The sequence below is a fragment of the Sturnus vulgaris genome, chromosome 1, assembly GCF_052056855.1.
Source record: "Sturnus vulgaris isolate bStuVul1 chromosome 1, bStuVul1.hap1, whole genome shotgun sequence".
Taxonomy (NCBI): Eukaryota; Metazoa; Chordata; class Aves; order Passeriformes; family Sturnidae; genus Sturnus; species Sturnus vulgaris.
Window position 1 is genome coordinate 18711047 of NC_142243.1, and position 18156 is coordinate 18729202.

The following is an 18156-nucleotide window of genomic DNA, read 5'->3' on the forward strand; positions in this document are numbered from 1 at the left end:
TCCTTGGTTAAGCATAACTGGCTTGAATGTATAGAGTTAAAAAGGATTAATAATTATGCACTTGACCCCAGACCCCCTCTGATATCACTGGACTTTGTTCATGACATCTGATTGTCTTCACAGGCTTTCTGTTAGACACCAGAGAACATGTCTGAGCCTTGAATGGTGAATTTTTGAAGAGGTGGCTGAGATGCAAAGGTAACTAAAATATGATGGGTATTCCTTACATGCATGCAAGTGTTTTTGCATGGCATGGCAGTTGACAGATAAGGTATTAGTCATAAATAAGATGGCTTTGACCCCATTAGCATTTTACTGGTTTTCAAGTGAATCTCCTTATCATGTTACCACACTTGCCTTGGCATGGCAGGACCCTTCTGAAGCACACAAAGCGAATTCATAAACTGCATGATGTGCTCCAACCACCAAAGTGTATCCAGTCCATTGGGCTGCAGTAGAGCTAGGCCACAGCTGCTTCCCCTTCTTGTAAAATATGGATTTTATGTCCTTAGAACCATTTCATCCTAGAGATCTGCTCTTGTTACACTGCAGAACTTTCTAATGGAAACATTGCTTATGTTATCAGGCTTAGAAATGAGACATCACCTCGAAGCTGTGTTCCCTTGAGACCCAAGTATGATGCTAACTGCAACTCCAAGCTTTAAAATTCAGAAAAAGGAAGGCTGGAAATAGTGGGTGCTGAAAATCAGATTGTTGCATGACCTCTGTTTGCCCTGTCAAGGGGTCACTGAGACTTGTCTGGTGCATGCACTAAACTTGTAATTTATGTTTGTGGAGGATGTCAGGAGGAAGATTCATGCCTGGATGTGCAGGTGCTCCATTAGGACTCAGAAAGACAGGGATTGATTAGGTGGTTATTGCCATCTGCAAAATTAGCCTGGTCAGAGACCCCTGACAGGGAAGCTTGGTGCATAACCAGTGAGTCAGGCTGTAATTGATAAAGCCTCAAAGTGTTTGCAGTAAATAACTGAGATATGTGAGAGCTATCGCATCCGGTATGCTGGCTCTGAAGTTTTGGGGATGCCGTACTGCATCTGTCTGATGTTGGAATTGAATTTTGACATGGTTTTTTGTGTCTGGATCTGCAGAAGATAAGCATGTAGTCCTGTGTGTGTGAGAGATGCAGGAGGGAGGGTGGGTAGCCAGAAATTTAGCTGGTTTCTGTTGCTTTTGGTGTATAAATATCGGCCAAGTGTATAAATGAGACTTGGGAATTGAATATATCCCACAGATATTAATGAGACTTAGGAGTTACCTGGTAGGTCTGTGTCTGTAGGAGAAGATATTCCTACGCTTCAGAGCAGCATGAGAAACTTGGGGAATTCTAGGAAATCTGCTCCATGTGAGCAATTTGTTTATGTTTTGCAACATGACCTTTTCTGACATAACTCTAAATATAATGTGAGGGTTGAGAGCTGAGGCACACAGTCCTTCTCTGTTAAGCTAATAAAGCTGGCTGTTAGAATGTATGTATCTATCACCTGTGTGTCCTGCTCAGTGTTTGGTTTCTATTCTCAGATATGTACTGCACAGAAACTGAGCCATTTTCTCAAGCTGTTTCTTACTGTTTTCAAGAACTGGCTGGAGAGAAGAAGAGTTTCTGGAAATATTTCCTATTGAATGAGCACTTTGACTCACTGCACTAAAGAACATTGCATTGTAAGGGCCACTGAGGCAGGTCCTTAGCTGTCATTAGTATTTGCTCACAGAAATCTTGTCATGCATGTTTTGAACCTGATCTTGAAAGCCTTCAGATTTTTTTTCTCTAAGTGTCTATCTAGAAGATGTTTCTTATTTGTCAGACAAGTTCTCTTAGACATGATTGAAGATATGGATCAACCATCAGTGATTTGTATGAAGACAGGGCAATGCATCTTATTACGACTGGATTTGGGGAGTGTGTTCTTTATTCCTGATCTTTCTGGTGGCATTCTTTGCTGCCTGTGTCAGGCTACTTCAGTTCTGTTTCCTTTCCTATAAAACATCTATAATTGTGCCTTTGGAAACAGAACTAAAGGGCCTTTGGAAAACTCTTTGAAGTTAGAAAGAAAATTGCAGAACAGATGAATGATATGGCTGCTGATTGTTGTTACTTGTATATGTAAATTTTGTAAGTAGTAACTTGGAAATACAGGAAACAGTACAAGAGGGAGTGTCTTGTGTCATCAGCTCTAGTCTTGTCTTTGGGAAAGGCATATCATACAAAATTCTCAAAACCCATGTCAAGCTGTCTATTAATCTAAATGCAGCTTTAGCATACTCTTTTTGAAGACAGTTTCCTAATTTCATCTGCTGCAGGTAAAAGCAGGTTTTCAGAAATAGTTCTTTATGGCAGGGCGACCATTGTCTTTTGTTTGCATGGCACTCCTGCCTCTGTGATGTGTTGAGAGAGGTGTCATTCTGTCACTTCTGTTATGTGAAGCTGAACAAGTAAGTAGTATTCATGTGCCTTTGCAAAAACCTCACTATTCCACAAAGTCTTGACTCTGCCTGTTCTGATGGGAACTTGTTTTTTTTTTTGAGTACAGAGGCTGAGAGTATTTTTCATGCAATTTTAAGTGAGATTTAAAGATACCTTTCCTGATGAATTTCAGGATTATATTTAATTTTCTTCATAGCTGTTTTCATGGCCTGAAATTACTGTGTAATTAATTTGGATGTGCAAGTACATCTCTTTCCAACTATCAAACCTATAATTTGCAGCAGAAATTCTCAGAAGAGAATATTTTTGCATTAAGTAATATTAATTTCCCTCTTATTGCTCCAGACCTCAAACCTGATTAGTTTTACATAGAGAATCTTTTTTACAGCCTTACCTCATTAATAAAATAATTTAATTAAATTCATCATGGTCATACCCTTAAGGTATTTCCTCTTGGTATCTTTCAGCATCATGCTGCTGTTAGTACAACTTGTTAAATTATTTGTGCAATGAGCTGGTCTACCTGTCTGAATATGCAATTGGATCAGTCAACATATTTTCTAACTTAATACATAAACCTTATTTTTTTTATTACTTCTCTGTGGCTGCCTTCCCCAATTTGGTTTCCTATGTTCTTTCAGGTTGGGCACATAGAAATCTCCACAATAACAGACATGCTGGAAATTTTGGTGAATATAGAAAATACCAATGGGAAACTTTTGTCACAAGGATTTGCAGTACATTGCTTGATAAAATATTATTAAAAAACGTTTTTGAGAGAAAAGGATCATACATATGATATATGACATATTAGGTATGGTGATAGGCTTGAGATATTCCTTGCCTGCTGGTTTCATACAGCTTTTTCTAAAGTTCAGGTAATTTTATTTCCTTTCTTGATGTAAGTATGTGAAACAGTGTAAAATTTAAAGATCTTGTTAAAAGTCTTCTTTTTATTCACTATAGATGTGGACGTAGTTCTTGGGTTTGACCTGTTGTCGTAAGAATTTCCTGGATACTTTTTATTTGAAAGATGTTGAAATTTTGCAAATGCTTTTGCTGCAGTGTGGAGCCTTTTGAAGTTATTCATAACAGAAGTGAGGACACCCCTGTTTCTGTGCTGAGTGTGCAATATACTATTGTGTGGGGCACTTGTTTGACATTTAGATTTGCTGTCTCTCTGTGTTGCCTGTGTATCTCTGCCATTGGAAGTCTCACTTTGCATACCTATTTGCCATAAGTTGAAAGAAACAGGAAGAAGAGAGAGGGAAAGAGAGAAATCAGAATAACTATTATAAAGTTTCATAGACCCAAAGCAGAATTCACATCTGAGTCCCTATTTGAAAATCTTGAACGTGGGTCATGCATCTGTGTACATGATGCGTTAAGCCAGTTTTATACAGAATTTTGGAAATTGCATGGGAGTTTATGATTTTAGAGGAAAGTGATGTGGTGATCACCTTCAGTCCTTCTGGATATATGGATAAAAGGACCAGTTAAACTGGTGTGCATTCAGAAAGAGAATGGAAAGATGGCAGACACTTAGATTTGAAATATCACCTATAACTTTAAATGCTGCATTTGTACATGAAAACCAAAGAGGTCCAGGTTTAATGTGTGAAGGACCATAGCTCAGGGTCTCATGTATCTTTTACTGCTGAGATCAGGTATTTGTTTTACAGACTGGAGTTTTCTCCCTCCTTCTCTTTGTCTGTTTCTAACTCCACCAAGAAAACTGAAGCTCTCGTTCTGCTGATGCCCAGCATAAGAAAAGAAATCTAGACAGTCACATCAAGTTTGACCTCACAGCAAAGTTCCTTTTGCCACCTTAAGTCTATCCACATCATTAATAGGTTGTAGAGTGATTTCTTCTCTGGAGGCAAAAGGTAACACCAGGAGAGATCTGAGTTAGTCATCTTTGGCCAGTTTTGCCAGTGAGGTGTTCTGATGTGCATCTTACTGTCCTGCCTTCCTTTTTATCCTGGGACTGTCCTCTGCCAGCTCAGTGGTTGGTGGCATTCTCCTGAGACTCTCTGGTGATATCTCACGAGGGTAGAGTGTGTTTCTTGGGACACGTTAGCTTGTTATTTTGATTACAAAAGTGCCAGGAAATATAGAGGCCCAAGTGCATTCTCATATTGGTGTACTGGAACAAGGAATCTGTGTATTTGTTCCAAAGATATTTAGTTATCAGGGTAGGGGAGGCCATACCCCTTGGCAGATCTGTGTGGCCAGCTCCAAATGCCTTGCCAGTGGATTGTTAAATAAAGGGACATCCTGTAACTTGTGTGTAAGCCTGAAAGTCAGGGGATGTTCTGCTACTGTTTCTGGTTTTATTTTGTCTCATGTTCTTCGGTGCTACACTGGATCCACATTGCTTCCTCTTCTGTGTTCATTGTACAAACCAATTTTTAGGGCCATGTTAGGATTCTGCTTCAGCAGACAAGTAGCAGTCTAAGCCTGTGTGCATGTGCTTGGCACACTAGGTATGAACTGTGACAATTTCCCTAAAAAACTATAGATTATTTTTAATATTTTTAGGTTTTTCAGGAGCATTTTTGCACTGATACAGAAGGACTGTTGCATTTATATGCTATTAGAGTGGTATCAAACCAGACAATAGAAAGCATGGCTTATTTATTCAAATGCAGTCATGCAATCCTCACTTGTCTAGAAGCAGACATATTTTTAATTGCTAAGCAAAGTTTATTTATGTTAGAATTAGTGCTCCAAATGACCTTGGCAATTTGCAGTCCCCTGTAGCTAATAGCTTTCTGAATGGAAACAGTGGACCCTGAACTCTGGAGGTGAATAAAGTAATGTTTTGCTGTGTATTAAGAGGAATTTTCAAGTATGCTTTTTGTATTGTTTGATAACAACACTATTTACTAAAATACTAAGGTACTAAAAGCTATTTAATCTTTCTTATCAACAGTTAACCTTGATAGACCTTGTCCCCATAGACACTCAGTATTTTTAAAATCCTAATTTCTTTAGTGTACTCCCTTCTAATGTGAGTAGCTAATTTTAAAAAATGGTGCCCTTTTCCCTTTTGTTTAATGATAATTCTTTTAAAAGAAACCTACTGCCACATGGCTAGCAGTAATCCGTATTTTTGCCTTATTTCCTTTTCCTTTTTTGTTGTGTGTTTCCTTGGTTACATTTGGTTTTATATCTAGAATTGGAAAGTCATTGCTTATTGAAATGGTGGTCTATAAAGACTCCTTTGTCTTTCAAACCAGATTTCTTCTTAGTGTCCTGAATCTTGTTCTTGTACAGGGTTTTGCTAACATCTCTGCTTTGTCTGTACTTTCCTACACAGATCCTTTCCACACTTCCCCATCATACATCTTTAGCTTTGGCAGATTGGTTAGGAATAATCTTAATTTAGCACAAAGGAAATCAAGGCATTTTAAACACTATTTAAAAAAAAAAATAATTTTTATTATTTAGTTTTAATTATTATTTAGTTTTTATTATTATTTAGTTTTTATCCTTTTCTAGACTTTCTGGCTCAACCAGTATACCTTAATTCATATATTTTGGTATAATTCTATTATGGAAATTATGATAGTAGTGATGATGATAAGTCCCAACTCCACTGCTTTGTGGGAACCTTTTTGACAGAGAATTAAAAAGTAGCCTTAATAAAAAGAAAATAATTATATTGATCAAAGTGCTAAAAGTCAATGTGCTGACAAGTTGTGCTGACTTGAAAAAAAATTAAAACCCCTAAATCACAATATAATTTTCTCAAGGCTTTTTAATACCGAATTCTACAAAACCGGGTTATGCATATGAAGAGTAAAACAGCATGGAAAAATTTCACTTTGCAGAACTGAGAGGAGATGTCTGCAAGTAAACTTTACTTTGGAAATGTGTTTTAAGAATGGAAATGTTGATACTGTGAGATTTCTCTGAGTAGTGAAACAAATCTGGTACGATTTAAAAAAGCAGTGCTGTTGTCCAATTTTGCCTATTTTAGACCCTCACATCAACATCTGCACACAGAAATAACCATTATTATGCTGTTTAGGGCATTAAACTGGATGTAAGGCTGTGCAGAAAGAATGCTTGAACAAAGTATCATTCATCAGTATTCTACAGTAAGTATCTGCCAGCTTCCTTCTGGCATTTTCACTCTGTTTCCTTCTTAAAGAAAATGGGATCCTTCAAGGTAGGCTTGTCCTTGATGAAAGAGGTATAAAGTGTCTTAAATTTTTCAAAAATGTTATTGTTTAAAAGCTTGCCAGAATAGCTTTTTACTGCTAATTTTTTAATGGCCAATACTGAAAAATCGAATACTAAGAAATAGTCTTAAGAATTAAATAAATATTTATTAAGAAACTTTTTGGTTAATTGAAAACTATATAACTGTTTGGAAGCAGATTTTACTTGCCAACTTAAAACTCTTTGAGGACAATTTATAAATTTAACAGATGACAACATTTGAACCAGTCCCTTGGTCAATAGAAGACTTGATATCAATTTTTACTCTGATAGAGGAGAAGGATTAACCGGCAATTTAAAAACTGGGAGTTCTTATGGCTATGATCTGATTGAAGTATATATGTGTGAGCACACCATGACTCCAGGCAGTACTGTGTTTATTTGGACTTTTAAAAGGCCCTATTTACAAATCTTAAAACAATTAACTTAAATGTAGCACAACTGTGACCAAATTATATGAAATGCAACATGACAATAAACAGAATTGGTCTTGGTTAAGAAGTGATAGTCATGAAAGACCTCATAAAGGGGATAAGCAAAGAACGAACACAATTCTGTGGTAAGTTATTCAAGTTGGGGCAAGGATAGAATGTGAGTAACAAAAAAATAAATTATAAGGTAAGTGAAAAATGAAATTTAAAATGTCATTGTAAGTTCAGATAAATGTATATGTACAGCTTATATCTATAAAATAATGGCCTCTGCACTGACCATTACCTCTCATAAGCTACTTCTCTGAAGACACAATTTCCTTGCTTTGTAACAGTCAAAAAACCAATTTGAATATCAGTAATAAATAGGAAAACAATAGGAAATGAAAGAAAAAACCCTTGATTATATATCTGTGGCAGTCCCTTTTTCATGCAGACTTTGAATAATTGGTTCTGGTATGTTCCAAAAAAAAAAAAAAAAAAAAGCCAGTTCTATAGGAGTCTTCAGAGTAGACAAAAGGGGTTTAAGAATTCTGAAAGGTATTATAGAAAGCTCTACACAATTATCGTAGAGAGTCAGAGAGTGACTGCTATCTCTGTCTTCTCATGGAAGAACTAGGAAGTAACAAATGAAGCTCATTAGAAGGCAAACAAACCAAGCAGAAAGAGATGCTTCCTTGTGGAAAGTATTAAATGACATATTTTTGTACTAGAAATCTTATATGAGTGCAAAAAATCTAGATTAGTTCAAGGATAAGGCAAGTGGTGAGAAAAAATTCTGCTGTGGAATGAGAAAAGTCCACACCAGGTTCAGGAAATACACCAGACTGGAAACAACTGGAATCAGGGAACATCTATATAGGGGAAGTATCATATATATTTATCCTGTCCATACTGCTTCCAGCTAGTGCTTGTGGCCACTCTTGGATAAAGAACACTAGGCCAGATGGACCTTTGTTCTTAGCCAGTACTAGAGACTCTTAAATTATGTCTTTATATAGAAGCAGTGATAAAACTTTTAAATGAAATATTTTTATAAAAATATAAAATATAAAACACTTATATAATAGATGGAAAGAAATTGATGCTGAATATGTTACTAGCTAAATACAAAGGATAAAAAAAGGTGAAAGAGTCCATTATAAATGGCTAACAGAGTTAAAAATAATAAAGCCTTTAAAATAAAAGATCATTTTAAAATGTAGTTTTTAGTTATAGCCAAGATAACTTCTGCCAAAATTCTTATTTCAAGTCAGTGGAATGTGGTTTCTAATCCAATCCTTTCCAAATTTTCAAAGTGTTTTTACATATTGAATTTGTATTGAAATAACTAAGCTTTTATTTCACATTTGGGATTTAGGCTTTCTAAAGTTGCAACAACATATAAAAAGTTACAATATTTTTGGAATGAAGCTGAAAGATGTGTCCATCCCACTTCCTCAAGATACCTGAAGCTGGACCACAATACTGTTTAAAGAGGGTTTATGGTCAGTGAGGCATATGGCAGATGGCTAATGGCAGATTTCAAGGTGTAGCTGTTATCAAAGGGGAATCTCAAATAGGGAATGCTTTTAGTAGTTTTCACAGTGGTTAGTTGTTGGTTAAAGACTTGAACTAATTTTGTAGGTGCTCTAGTGGACAGGATGTTTGCTGGGAAATTAATTGTAGCTACAAAGTTAGATAATGCCAGAGGTAAAAGGAAACTTGGTGATCTTTCAACAAATACCATTGTGGAGTGATTTCAGATTCTGGGTTAAATGACCAAAGTCCGAAAATACTTATTTTTAATAGTCAGATGTCAAATAATCAGTTTGTGAACCAGAAAGTCAAATGATACTTATCACAAGATGAGAGCTGGATTTGAAAGCCAGAAAAATGTAGGAGTCATTCTAGTCGTTTTTGTCACTGTAGCACTGGGGCAGGTAAGGTGATCCCTTGGAGGTTCCGTGAGGACACCACTGGGTAGCAGAGCACGATGCTCTCAGCAGAGGTTGTACAGATGCAGGGCTGATACCCAAGGAAAGGTGGATTTGAAACCGCTGAGTAGAGTTCAAGGGAGGACAACAGAAATGATCCTGGGGATTGTAAAATAATGTTAAGCTGTTGGAACGACAGCTATCCATTCATCTGTGATAAAGAAATGGTTTTAGTATTGCACAGAGGTATTTGCACAAGGAAAAGATATCAATAAAGCTGGGACTTGACAGCAGTCCTGACAGAGATGTGACAGGGTCTCCTGGCTGTGGATTTAAATAAACTGTATCTTCCTAAGGTAGTTAAATGCAGTTAATATTCTTATTTAGAGGCCTGGATCAATGCTGTTAGATGCTTTAGAGAACACTTCTAAAAGGTAATCTTGTTGTGTCCTGCTTCTTTCAGCATCGGGCTAATTGGGTGTGGGACCTAGAGGTGTTGTCTCCCACTGGTATTTGAAAGGACTTGAGACGTTTTCACTTTTTTTGCAGCATGACTGTATCTTATTCTGTGCCAAACTTCTTACCACCCAGAGACTGAAATATTTTAATGTACTTGAATTCAGTGAAGGGCTTTGGAGTACAAAATGCCATTTTGTGCTATGCAAAGAGATGCAAGGAAACTGCAAACAAAGTGAACATCTGTATGGGAAAGAGATGCTTACAACTGCTGAAGGCTAGAATTGAATCATCATGGTATTCAGTCTCATTTCTACAGTGATTTTCTTGGGTTTTCTTGACATCTTTCAAAACTTTTATGTATGTCTTGTGTGTGTGTGCTCATGGTGGCTTGCATATGGAACTTACTCCTCTTTCCTTATTGGCACTCTTTTTAACTCTTGTTGGTGACTCACTACCATGTAGCCACTCACTTCCTGCAGCCCTCACCAGTGAGATAGGAGGGAAGATCAGGACAGGAAAAAAGAAAAACTTAGAGGTTGAGATAAGAACAGTTTAGTACTTAAAACAGAGTAAATAATAACAATAAACCCAACAAAGATAATGATAATAGTAGCAGCAACAACAACGAAACAGTAGCAACAACAATGCAACAGCAGCAATAACAATAAAAAGGAAATTAACAAAAAGAGAGAAATAGATCCCAAGAAAAATGAATGATGCCCAGTATAATTGCTTACCACCTGCTGACTGCTACCCAGCTGACCAGCAATCACTCCCTCTCAGCCAATTTCTCTCAGTTTATACACTGAACACGATGTTCTAGGGTGTAGAACACCCCTTTGGTCCGTTTGGGTCAGAACTCCCTCCCAAGTTTTTGTGCTCCTTCTTGCTGCCAGGGCATGAGACACTGAAAAATCCTCGACTTAGGGTGGCACTACTTAGCAAGAACCAAAACATCAGTGTGTTAGTAACATTATTCTCACACTGAATCCAAAAAGCAGCACTGTACCAGCTACTTAGAAGAAAACTAATTCTATCCCAGCTGAAACCAGGACATGATCCTTATGTAAATAGGAAGGATTGTAATTGTGTTCTTAGAGCATCCAACATCCCTGGAGCAACTTGTCTTTAAACTGTCCAACTTACTCTTGCCTTTTCCTATGCTTTGCTTCATTGGCTTGTAATTAATCTCTACTGCCTGTGAGACCAGAGAGAGCTGGAGAAATGCCTGCTATTGATAAAGTCTTCCTACACCAACTGCTGCTGGGTCTTTCAGCACATAAACAATTGTCAGTGTAGAAGTAAAGTGACATATGAAGGGCTTGCACAGGAGAATAGTGTTTGTGATGTCCAAGTATTATTTCTTTGGACATTTTCAAATAACCCAGGAGAAATGAGGCAACTGCAGAATGTGATAAAAAAGTTAAATTACTGTTCAGAATAATCACTGTGTCCAGACTTACTGTCATTGGTAAATCTATATTTTTGCCGTTAGATCAGTTTCCCTTTTGACTTTGTGATTGACTTGTAACATGTTCACAGATATTTTAAGTGTTCTCACCACTGAGCAACTGAGCTGGAATTTGATTGTTTTGTATTACAAATTAGTAAGTTCTTATTTTTTATTAAACAGCATTCATGAAATGAATGCATTTGATTATAATATGCTGCTTTAAATTTATATTCTGCTGTAAGGAGTGGTAAACATTGCAGAACTACTTTGAGAATATATAAATATCTGAAATTCATTTTTGTTTCTTTAGGTCCTGGGGTAATCTTTCTCGGTCCTGAGATTGTTCTCATATTACTGGCATGGCTCCATAGATAAATGAATATTGCCTTCCAGTTCATCTTCTCTAAGATAAATAATAAACAAAGCAAAGAAATTGTAAATAAACAGATTTAAATCATCTTGATATTTCTATGATATATTCTTATGTAGTTGTTCTATTATTTTATCTTTCTTGCATAAGCAAAGCAGGCAGATTACCGTGAAGTAAGACTTTCTTTACCCATTCACTATTATCTCTACTTTTTAATACATTTTTTAGTATTTCAGCATTTAAGTTAGAAGAGCTATCCATTTCCCTCAACAAAAAAATGGGAAATCTAACAATATGATGCTTGAATGTGAGTTTGGATGTGACTACTTCAGTAAAGAAAATAGTAAAAATATTCCCAGGTGGGTATCAGCTCCTTATGCAGGGACCAGAACAGTTCCACACTCCTTAGAGGTACGAACCTATAGATGTCGTTGTTTGTCTGTTCATATTAATATTTCTTTGTAGAAGCCAAAGTTTCAGTTCTGATGGATACGTTTGAGAAGCTCAACCAAGTAGAGAGGGTTTTAGTCCTTAGGCTAATCCTTTTTATTTTTTTGTTGTTGAATAAAATATTGAAAGGATTTCATGGTTTTGAAAGATCTTGTGAAGAGAGAGGATGTTTATTTGGAGAAAAAAATTGTGTATGTTGAAGAAAGCAAAACTAAGATCTACAGTCTAGAAGATAAGTTTGAATTAAGGTGAATGTTTTCAAGAGCAAAGATAATTAACCACGAGGATTTTCAGAAAATGTCCATATTTGTATGAATTTATAAGGCTAAGTATTGGTTGTATTTCTCTGGGCAAAAGTTCATATTTTACAGCAATTTGTGGATTCATGGTAAGAAAACTGGTCAACATGTTACATAGCAGGTAGATTGAAGACAGACTTACCTACACTTTCCAGGAGTTAGGGGTGGCAAAGAACAAAATTTGTGGAACACTTGCAGTTCTGCAGGGTTGATTATGTATACAGGATTGATGGCTGATCATAAGGATGCATTTCAGGCTGTGGTGTGACATTTGTCTTGGGATGATCTAACATAATGTTGCTTCTTAAAGAGATGCTACTGCTGTCTGCTGTGACAGTGCCAGGGATGTTCCTACCCCTCTGTGCAGGAAGTTAACACTTGTGAGTTGTGTGGGAAGACTGGGAGAGGACAGGATTCTCTTTTAAGTGACAATGAAGTTCTGAATTGAGAGAATTGTGAATCTTGACTCATATGTGTAATGTCTATGAGGAAGTTAATGGAGATGAGTAGCAAAAGTACTTCTTATAGTGCTGATTTAAGATCCCTCTGCAAAATGTTTAGCTGATGTAGTTAGATTGGGTTTTACTTCAGTTTAAACTAATACAATTTCTGTGTATCTGGAGACAATTTCATGGAAGGTGAGGTTTAAGAAGATTATCTAGTCAATTTCTGTAAGATGCTGCCCAAGAGGCTTATCAGAGAGTTTGGTGCTCCTCCACCCTTAATTTTCATCCTTGATTCCTCTGTCTTAAGAAATTGTTTTATGATAGTGCCTTGATAATTTTGGTTCAAGGCGTGCCAAAGGTTTGATGCATCACTGTGCACAGAATTAATGCTGAAAGTGAGAAATGTGTGTCCTCATGTAGGGTATTCATCAAGTTCTCCTGCAATATGGTCTGGTCCTTTTCTCATTGGTCTATATATAGGCTAAAAGTGGATCCTGCTTGTAAGGGCTGTGAACCCCTAAGATTTTCCTAGTGGCCTTTCTTCTGCCTTTTCATGTAGGTTAAAATCTGCCCCCAGCATGAAACTGGAGTTTTCCAGTACACCAAGAGCACTTTGAAGTAACAGTTTTGGATATTTCTGCAACACCAAAAGTCTTTATGGTATCCAAGCCCCTGCTTTGTAGGGGAGATGATCAGCACTTCAGTGAAACTGCTTCTCATGGCTGCAGGGCGTATAGAGCTGTACAGATATCTGAGGATGGAAATCTTTGGACAATGGAGACTGGGATATGGGAGAGCAGAGGTAGGGCACTCAGGAAAAAATTCTTCTCTGTAGCTAAGTCATTAAGGATTTCAAAGGGTTTAAAGGTGCAAAGGCATTTTCGAAACAATTCCTAGCTTGTTATACTCAGAAAAAAAAAAAAAGGAAATTTGTGAAAAATTGTGAAGCAATTTGTGAATTGCGTATATGACTAAAAGTTGCTGGAAAAGTTAAGAAGAATGTTAAAATATTGTGTCACACCAGTCACATGCCTTTATTCACTTATATCAGAATGGACATGGATTCTTCATTCTGCTTGCAGAGACCACTTCCACTTTTCTACCTCAGTTTTTAAAGCTGGAGTTATATGGGAAAGGTAAAAACATGTCTCTTCCCTGCCCCCCTCCCCCGGCCATGAATGGTGAAAATAAAGGAGATATAAGACAACATACATAGAGGCCAAATTTTTTTCCATATTTCAATTGGTAAAAGTGAAAATGTAACAAAAAGTTAGCCAAAGGCTTTATTAACATAGTCCCTTTTTGCACTTGGTTTTGGTGCCGGTTATTAAAAAAAAAGACAGAAGAATTTTAGTGCTTAATTGGTCAGTTCAAAGCCAATATATGAGATAATACTGAAACTGTATTAAACTTCTTAAATGAAAGTTACACTGCAATTTAAGTGCCTTTTGCTAAAGAGAAAAATGGTCCTATTATAGTCTGGTTTTATATAGATAATGGATGCAATTCATTTGAAGAAGCTTTGTAATTTTGTTTTGGTGTATGAAATACCATTTCATATATGCCTTTTGGCATTTTCATGCAAATTACTTTGTCATCAAATGCAGTTTTTGTAGTACTAGCTCTGATTTTCAAAAGATTAACATTCAAAATAAATTGATGCATAAGTATTGAATTTGTGCAATTAAAATGTGCTCCGAAAAGAGAGAGGAAATAGTTTAAGAGTCTGCTGAGATGCTTATTGTGCTTATGACTGTTGCAATGACAATAGATGCCAGTATTGACCCTCTGTTACTAATTTAATTGCTCATAGGGATATAAATTTTCCTTTTGAAAGCAATAAAGACAATGTTTTTATAGAATCAGTGGTGAACATTGAGACATCCATTGTGTTTTGTCCATAATGTAAAACATTCTCTCATAAAGATAATTAAAAATTGGTTAAATTCCACATGGTAGTGACTGGCATAATTTGTTCCTTGTGAGCTGGGATCAGAAATGGGTGCTGGCTTTTATTTTCTGCACAGTCAGAGGATGGCTCTAAAGTCCCTGCTGGTTGGCACTCAGGCTGTTTTGTGCATAGCTGCTGCAAAATGCAAGTCATTATTTTGTGAATCATGTATAACCTGTTAGTTATTTTAAAAAGTAGAATATGAGTCTTGTGTGAGGTTTAAATCAGGTCTGTTTCTATGCATGGGGTAATCTCTGGGTTGTTCAAAATTATAAAGTCAATTTCTAGTGAATACCACTTAGAGACCTGTATTTTTTCCTTTAGATAGATATTTTGTATTTAGATAGGTAATTAGACAGGTAAATTAGATAGGTAATTTGTATTTATCATCTCTTATTGTGTCCAATTTTGGTCACAGTGCTCCTGTGAAGAAATTCATAAGGGTGCATAATTTTTCTGGTGCTATGAAGGTTTTAGTACTTTGAACAAAGGCAGATCTTGACCTGTGTTGAGCTCATTGCAGGACTGTAGCTGTAGAGACTGCATTAAAAAAACCTGGAAAGTATGGAAACAAAAGTCTTATTATTCCTATGAGAAAATTATATTTTGTCACTTTCTAAAGACAGAGCTAATTAGTTACATGTCTTAAGTTACTCTAATTGATACTTGGGCTGTACTCTTGCTCCATACGTGTTGATATGATTTCAGTTAAGTGGTAATTAAAGGTAATTTGATCTCTGCTGATGCATACACTTCTATATAAAAATATATATGTAGACTGCTCTACTGACAGTGATGGAAATCCCTAGGGATGTGAAAACTCGTTACACAGAATTCCAAGCAGAATTAGAGCCATAAGTTCAGTTTCCTCTTTATGAATTTTTTTTTTTTTTGCAAAGTAAATACTGGAAAATGAATGGAAATAGATTGAGATTGCTGGAAAATATGAGGACCATGCCACAAGAAGTAAATTTCTCTTGTTCTTCCCCCAAGGAAAAACTCTGTAGTAATTGAAATAGACAGAATGAATATAAATTCCTCAGCCCTAGTATTCTGTCTAGCAATGCTGTGGCCTGTGTCACTGCCAGGTCAAAATTTATTAAATGATAACAAAATAAGGATAGATTAAGGCTTTTTAATTTCAGATGTAATTACAGAAAAATGTAGTTATGTATTTGTGCTATATACTGTGATGTAGGAATTACTATATGAAGTGTATGAGTTTTCATAGGCTGAAAGTAAATATCACAGTGGTCTCTTGGCTGAAAATTTATGATTTTAGGACTTCTTTCTTTTTAACTGTATTTCTGAATATTCTGTGTTTATGATTTATTTCAGGATAATTAGATTTTCTTTTTTTTTTTTTTTTGTAATCAGCCTGAGAAAGGTGGATCTGGCACAGCCTTGGCTGTAGTTGTTTATGTTGTGGATGGGATGTAGGCAATGCTGGGGTAGACCCAGAGGTGTGGGATTGGTGTAGAGACCTTCAGAGAACCAATGTCACAGCTGGCAGGGATTGTATGTCTGAACAACAGAAACAGTGGAAATCAAACTTTGTCTTTTGTGACACTGGTGAATAAATTGTTTAACTCCTAAGTTACAAATACAAACTTTCAGTCTTAACTCCAGTTTCACACTGCTTTGTTTGGGGCCCTGAGGCTTTTGGTGCTATATTTTTTCAGTTTTAACCTCCTTTAGGTACCTTGACAGAAGACTGAGAAAATGTAGTAATATAATTTACATTTCTAGGTGAAGTTTCAGTACTTAGTAGAACAACCCCTACATAAGTATTTATTTAATTATGTTAGTGCATGTTTACAATGTCTTTCATGTCTGTTACCTGAGCCTACATTTAAAGCAGTTCTGATTGCTCTTGTAGAGCTTTTCAAAACTTGAAAAGCAATTACTTTGAGGTGCATCTATACCAATTCAAAAATAAAGCCCCCAAAATAGAATTTTTATTTGCCTTTTCGATAGTGTTTGTGTTGACCATGTTTTTGTAGTCTTTTGAACTATGAATGAAATGGAACATCTTTTTCAGTATTGACCTTTCAGTTGAGTTTGGCAGCCTGTAGTCACTTGCTCAGTGTCATTTTGGCATCAGTTGGCATTTCTATGGAAAATGTCATTACCAATGACTCTGTTCCCTTAGAGAGATGCCTAGAGGGGAATGTAAGCTTGCATTATAAATTAAAGAAATTACATTGATCAATACAGAGTTCTGGTATCAGTGTGCAGAAGTGAATGTTGTATACGGTCCAGATTTATTTTTTTTGGAGAAAGCTTAAAGCAGGTTCCATTATGAAGGGGAAGGACTCAATTGCTTTTTGGGCAATGTGTGCTACTTATGTATAGCCAATTCTGTGGAATATTAATAAACTGCACCTCCTGCTTGTGGGTGTTCCAGAACTGCTGATACGATTGCTTCTGAAATTAAACAGTACTTTTGAGACCTGCAGTTTACAGATCTTAATTTTAAACTTTAACTTTTGTGACATTTCTCTGTTTGAGTTGGGAGAATGATTTTATATATACTTCATGGGGGGAAAAATGTAGTGTAAAATTATGAAGGAAAGAATTGGAATTGGTTTCATATGTCACTCCTTGTATGGAAAAATGTTTAAAAAATGTCAGCAGAGACCTGAGATTTATTCTGATGGTCATATGTCAAGAGTATCTTTTTTTGCCTTGTGTTTTTTTTTCCAAGGACACCGCTGAAATGATGAAAAGGCAGTCAGCTCACAGTCAGGTTTTTTCCGTTGGGGTTTTTCTATTTGTTTTTATTTTCTCTTTGCATAGTGTTTACAAAAATTTAGAAACGTAAAAGGAGAGTAAGTGGGGAAAAACTTGTTTCAAATTCATAGCAGAGTAAAGACAAAAAAGGGATCTCAAAATAGTAGGTAATGGAAGGTATATAGGTGGAATTTTGCTCTGGGAAATTCTGAATACAGCTGTAACTGAATTTAATATTGTGTTGTTCAAAAAAGATACAACTGGAGAAGAGGATGTACAGTCTCATGTTCAAAGACTCAGATATTTTTGCCTGTCCCATGGACTTTTCTGTGATCTTGGACAACTCATAATCTTCCTAGGTAAGGGAAAAACCCTGTATGAAACAGAAGCTGCTGTTCACATCTGAGGGAAGTTGGCAACCTATAACAAGGACAACTATAAAAATGTAAATGAATTATTACACTTTCATGTTTATTTTTAGCAGAATCCAAATTGTGCAAAACAATTACAGAGCTGAGAATAGAAAAATGATGCAGTTCAGGATTTGATAAATATTGACATCAGTTTGTATTTAGAATATTAAGCTGTTTAGGGGAAAGAAGTTTAAGGCAGGTCTTAGAACCCAGCACAGTGGAGACATAATCACAGATCTTGACCACTCATCAGTGCTCCAGTAAACTCTGGAAGCACAGTTTACAATTCAACCAGATATATGATATCAATTAAGAATATAAACATAATTGGAGAAACAGGAGTGCCAAAGTAGGAAGATTAACCATATCCAGAGATACTGTGGTGGTCTGGTGGCATTCTTGGTTCATAACTTTTACTTGACTTTTTTTTTTTTTTTGAATGGACAGAAAGAAAAGAGAGAGCATTTAATGAAAGATTCAGAGAGGAAGTGGAGAAAGAGATCTGGAGCAAGAAATAAAAGAGCTCTTGGGTTAGAATTAGATTAATCTTACTCTGGTCTAT

General features: G+C 36.2%; 1 protein-coding gene across 23 annotated transcripts in view; it reads left to right on the forward strand.

Moving 5' to 3' along the window:
* NEBL (nebulette) overlaps positions 1–18156 on the forward strand; it is a 248738-nt gene that overhangs the window by 121548 nt on the left and 109034 nt on the right. For 18 of the 23 annotated variants that reach the window (XM_088160688.1, XM_088160674.1, XM_088160719.1 and 15 more), the window contains one exon: positions 124–198. The exons of 4 other annotated variants lie outside the window; for them this stretch is intronic. The gene's annotated coding sequence lies outside the window, so the exon portion shown is untranslated. Of the gene's footprint in view, positions 1–123; positions 199–6531; positions 6550–18156 lie in introns of those variants that run through there. One more of the 23 variants, XM_088160686.1, reaches the window with a different exon arrangement.